Here is a 6,000-nt window from a genome sequence, read left to right as displayed (position 1 = left end):
CGAGGGAGGTGTAGGTGGAGCCTCGCCATCTGTAAGTGTCTCTTCTGGAGCCACAAGTGCAGTTGGGGACACCACGGTAGTGTCCAAGTCCCCAACCCTGCACCTAAGCTGGTCTACGTGCCGGCGCCACAAGCGTCCATCTTCGAGTGCCACCTGGTACGAGCGAGGTCCAGTGACTCCCATTACTGTGGCTGGCACCCAAGGAATGTCCCCCACATAGTTCCGTGCAAAGACCTGGTTTCCTGGAACAAATGACCGTGGCGCGTTGGCACAGCCTGGGGGTTTGGCCACGGCAAAGTCCGGGTGCAGCCGGTCGAGCGGTGATCTGAGGTGGCGGCCCATAAGCAGTTCAGCAGGACTCCGCCCTGTGGCCGCATGAGGGGTGATGTGTTGCACGAACAAGTATTCGGCGACTCGCTCGTGCCAGTCTCCCCGGTCCAGGTACGCCAGTGCCTCTTTTGCCAAGCGCACCATTCTCTCCGCTTGCCCGTTGCTGGATGGAGGAAAGGGTGCCGTTAGGGCATGGCGGATGCCGAGTCCCAAAAGATACCGCTCAAAAGTGCCTGACGTGAACTGCGGTCCGTTGTCGGAGACAAGGGCATCAGGACACCCATGCGTTGCAAAAAGGCCTCGCAGCACCCGGATGACGGCCTCGGTAGTGGTGGAGGGCATCAGGGCCACCTCCAGCCATTTGGAATAGGCATCCACCACTACCATAAAGGTCTGGCCGCGAAAGGGGCCGGCCAGATCGATGTGCACCCTCGACCAGGGTGTCTTGGGCGTCTCCCAGGTGTGTCCCTTAGCTGCTGGTGGCGCAGGCCCAGATTCTTGGCACGCTTGACAGGCGGACACCCAGGCAGTGATGGCATCGTCCATGTTAGGCCACCAGACGTAACACCGAGCCAACGCCTTCATTTTGACAATTCCCGGGTGGCCAACGTGCAGAGCCTCCAGGAGGCGCTGACGGAGTCCCTGGGGAATCGCGATGCGGTCTCCCCACAGCAGACAGTCGCGATGAGCCGAGAGTTCATGTTGTCTGGTTGCGAAGGGCTGGAACTCCGATGCAAAAGGCCCTTGTGGCCACCCCCTCCACACCCAGTTGAGCACCCGGCTGATGGTGCGATCCTGGGCAGACGCGGAGGCCACAGTGGCAGCCGATACAGGCGCTGCCGGAAGATCCTCAATCAGGAGGAGCGATGAAGCTGGAGCCGGGTATTCCACAAACGCTGGTCTTCCACAAACGCCGTTGGGCTGAGGGCGTCGGCATGGCCCATTGACTTCCCCAGGTGATGGACGAGCCGGTAGTGGTAGGCAGCCAGGAAAACAGTCCATCACAGCATGCGTGGCGAGAGGACCGGGGGAGTTGGACGATCACCGGCGAGGAAGCCCAGGAGTGGCTTGTGGTCAGTGATGAGGTCAAAAGTCCTGCCATAGAGGTATTCATGGAACCTCTTCACTCCAGCCACAAGTGCCAGTGCCTCCTTGTCGAGCTGGCTGTAATTCCGTTCCGTCGGAGATAGCGTCCTGGAAAAGTAGGCGAGCGGTGCTTCTCTTCCGTCTGGAAAACGGTGACTAAGGACAGCGCCGATGCCAAAAGGTGAGGCGTCACAGGCAAGGACCAGCGGCCTGGCTTCGTTGTACTGTACCAGCACACGGTCCGATGAAAGGAGAGCCTTGACCACGTTGAAGGCGGCCGTCTCCCGATGACCCCAGGCCCAAGGCGTCTTTGTCCTAAGGAGTCGGTGAAGAGGCTCAGCCACTGTGAGGCAGGAACATGTTATAAAAGTTCAGCAGCCCCAGGAATGCCTGCAACTCCGTCTTGTTCTTTGGGATGGGGGCCTGCTGGATAGTGCGGATCTTGGATGTGGTCGGGTGAAGGCCGGAGGCGTTGATAAGATAGCCCAGGAACTCTACCTGTGGAACAGCGATCTGGCACTTCTCTCTCTTTACCTTGAGCCCGGCCTCTTGGAACCTGGTCAGCACGGCACGGAGGCGTTCGAACAGCTGCTGGTGTGAGTCTGCGGACACCAAGACATCATCAAAATATGGTACCACGCCCAGAAGCCCTTGCAGGAGACGCTCCATAAGGCTTTGGAAGATGCCAGGAGCCACACTCACCCCGAACTGCAACCAGCGGCAACGGAATGCCCCCCGGTGGGTGACGATCGTCTGGGCTTCAGCAGTGGCATCATCGACGGCCAGTTGTTGATAGGCTTGGACAAGGTCCAGCTTAGCAAAGACCTTACCCTCACCCAGGGAATGCAGCAGGTGTTGAACAACAGGAACCGGATAAGCGTGCTGCTGAAGTGCCTTGTTGATCGTGCAGTTGTAGTCAGCGCAGATTCCACCTTAGCCTTGAGAGCAAAGGGAACCCAGCGTGGCTTTAGCTTGATGGGGGCAACTTGTGGATCAAGGCTAAAGGAGATGCGCGTACCTGTATATTACCCCAAGGTGCCGTCAAAAACCTCGGCAAAGTCTTTGACCAGACCCTCAGTCTCTGCGTTAAAGATGCAGTAGATGCCGGTGACTTCCAGGCTGAGGGCATCAAACCAGTCTAGCCCTAGGAGGCTTGGCCGCTGACCTTCGACCACCACCAACCGGAGCAGGCCCGAAAAATCCTTGAAGGCGATCCGGAACCGGCCAACGCCTACCACGGGAATGTCGTTTCCCTGTTAGTCTCTCAGGTGTACGCAGTGAGAGTCGAGTTGCCTTTTGGACACTCTGGGTGCTAGTCTTTTGATGGTGCTCCAAGACACGATGGACAGGGCAGACCCGGTGTCGATCTCCATGTCACATGGAGCTCCTTCAATGAGCACCATGACGTTCAGCTTGCGTCGCGTAGGCGAGTCGGTTTGGCCAATCGTGGTTCCAGGCGGGCAGCGGCAGTTGGTGAGAGCGAAACAGCTTTCCTTGGCAGACTGGAGTGAAGACTTGGACTTGCGAGTCGGTGAAGGGGGGGTATCAGACGGAGCCGATCGGCAGACCTTAGTGATGTGGCCCCTTCTGGAACACGTCCGACAGATGGCGTCTCTGAATCGACACTTGGCACGGGAATGGTTGCCTCCGCAGCCGGCACATTCCGGTTGGCCCTTGGACTTCTGTTGGAACTTCCTGCGCTCCCGCTTTGTCTGGTGCACGTCATCGTCTTCACTGGAGGATGCCTCATCACTGCTGGCCTCTTCATGATGCACTGGAAGCGTGAGGTCTGGCTTGGCGAGGAGACGCCGTTGCAGATGGATGTCCCGGACCCCGCAGACGATTCGATCCATCAGGGCATCGTCTAAGTCTCGGAACTCACAGTGCATTGCAGCCTGTTGCAGGGCAGTGGTGTAGTTGCTGATTGACTCCCCCTCTGCCTGGTTCTGGTGGTAGAATGCATGGCGGGCAGCAATCTTGGACGGCTTTGGTGCGTAGTGGTTGCGGAGCTTCTCTTGGATCGTGTCCCACGGTGTTGCCTGGACTGCTTCAGGCGCAACCAATGCTCGGGCCGTCTCAAACACCTCAGGCCCACAGAGGCTGAGGAATAGGCCCCGCTCCTGTGATACTTGTGTCAGCTCGTTGGCTTGGAGGTAGCAGTCGAACCGAGCGAGGTAGGAGTTCCATGATTCAGAGGCTGGCGCAAACGGCGGTAGAGGCACAAGTGAAGCCATGATTCCGATGCCGGCATGAAGGGCGATGGATGGAACACCGTGCTCTAGCCAGAACAGTCAGCTCTAAATTGGTTCTGTTCAGTGATTTCGCTCAGTGATTCAGCTCAATGATTCAGCTCTGTTCAGAGGTGGCTGCATCTGGCTGTGCTCTGATGTTCATCTATCCCATCCTCGTCGCCAGTGTTAAGTTGTGGGTGAACATAGCAGACGACACAGCGATTTCTCCAGAGCAGCTCTTTACTTTTAAGCTGGACAGAACTGAACAGCAAACAGCTCAGCCGGCCTGCTTTTATAGGCAGCCGGCTGTCAACATTGTAGCAACAACAACCCAGAGTTTCCCGCCTAAAATAACTGACGTGGACCTGAGTGGAAACTATCTACAGTATCTCCCTGCTGGCCCAGGGTGAAACTTCACTACATAACATCACCGACATAGTTTGCCATCCATCCAGATTTTTCCCGGCCATTTAGCCAATTTCATGGACACTGCCTTCAACTGTGGCGTTCTGGATACACCTGGGAAATTCCATGGCTACCATAGTCTTGGATCCACCCACCTGCCTGTCTAAGGCAATTCCCAACATTTGGTCACAGTCCAGCGTAACCAAGAGACAGAACAGAGGGTGGAGCTAAGCAGAGGAGAGACTAGGCTGGATTCTCAGCCTAAGGCTACCAGGCGTAGAGAGCAGGTGTTTGGACCTCACACCTTACACCCAGGAAACAGCAAAATGTTGCCCAGCTGCTTAGATTTTCAAAGTACTTGTTCCTTGAAAATTTAAACCCAGAACAACTTATATTTGATTCCATGTATTTTCTCCTCCCACCAAAAGAATTGCCACCCTCATCTAGACTCAGAGGAGGTGAGCTAGTAGCAGCAAGCGCTTTGGCCAGTCATTTGTTTCTTAATTTATACAGTGCTTTCCTGCCAGATCATGCCCAAAACAGCTTACAGAATATCAAATGAACAAGTAGGTCCATTAAAAGGGCAATGGTTTGGGTAGGGCTGGTACCAGAGATCGGCTCCAACACCCACCACTCACCCTTTCCGTGTTCTTAAGAATTTCCCATCTCCTCTAATCGCAGTCTGATTTCCCAGCCACTCTTGTATACTGTATACTGCCTAATCGAAGTGAAACTACACTTGTCAAATACTAGAGCCGCTGAACCAAATGCCTGCAAAGCTTCATTTTTCACCTAGTAAATACCAAAGTTCCCCCACCCCTTGCTTACATTCCCTGTGTGTGGATCTGTTCTCATTAACATTAGCAACTTGGAGAGCAGGAAGGATCTAATTAAAAGCAGATGCGTTTAATTATCTGGTGAAACAATTCTGGTTCCCCCTCCCAACGTTCCCATTTCATTTGTTTTTTTAAAAAAGAAAAAGAAAGAAAATGTAGTTTAAAGCAAAAAAAGAAAAAGAAAAAGAAAGGTCACAGTAGGACTTGGCCAGCAAAACACAGTCCAGTAATACTGACTGGGATCTTGATCTTTTTCTCATGAGAAAATGAATGTGCTGCACCTCAAATGACTCAGGGCACCGGGACCTTCTCCTGGGGTCTGCAACTGTCGTTTGTGCGCTCAGAGCAAGGACCACCAGAGAGGCGAAGCGGAAGGAAGGAAGGAAGGAAGGAAGGAAGGAAGGAAGGAAGGAAGGAAGGAAGGAAGGAAGGAAGGAAGGAAGGAAATGTCTGGGGCCCATGCAGCCCCTCTAGTGTTCCAAAGAATTCTTTGGAAATGGTCTGGCTCACGGTGTGCCAAACTGGAAGGAGGAAAGGAAATGGGACAATTTTGAAGGAAGTTGGCTGGTTTCAAAGTGAGCTGGGGCGGGAGAACTGGGAATCTTAGGGTTGCCATATTTTGAAGAGGACACTATGGTGGCCACTCAAAGCAAATAAATGCAATTTGTCTCCAATTTCACAACTGAAAAGAGGGCACATGGCAATAATAATAATAATAATAATAATTATTATTATTATTATTATTATTATTATTATTATTATTATTATTTATACCCCGCCCTCCCCAGCCAAGGCCGGGTTCAGAGTGGCTTACAAGCAATAATAAAAACATGTTGAATGATTACAACTTAAAAACAAAATTAAAATACAACATTAAAATATTGAAACATTAAAATATTAAAATGTAGCCTCATCGCAGGAGGAGAAGGAAAAGAAAAAAGAAATAGAGGGATGGTTAAGGCAGAGTGTAAGAATGCAAGAACAGCTTAGTGGCTGGCTCAGGCCAAAGAGGGCCATTTGGTCCAGCACTCTTCTCTCATAGTGGGCAAGCAGGGGTCTGTGGGAAGCTTGCAAGCAGAGCCTAAGCACAACTGCACCACTGCCCATTGGTG

The sequence above is a fragment of the Podarcis melisellensis genome, assembly GCF_964234715.1.
Source record: "Podarcis melisellensis genome assembly, chromosome: Z".
Classification (NCBI taxonomy): domain Eukaryota; kingdom Metazoa; phylum Chordata; class Lepidosauria; order Squamata; family Lacertidae; genus Podarcis; species Podarcis melisellensis.
The sequence above is the reverse complement of the archived record's forward strand: the minus strand, read 5'-3'. Positions refer to the sequence as shown.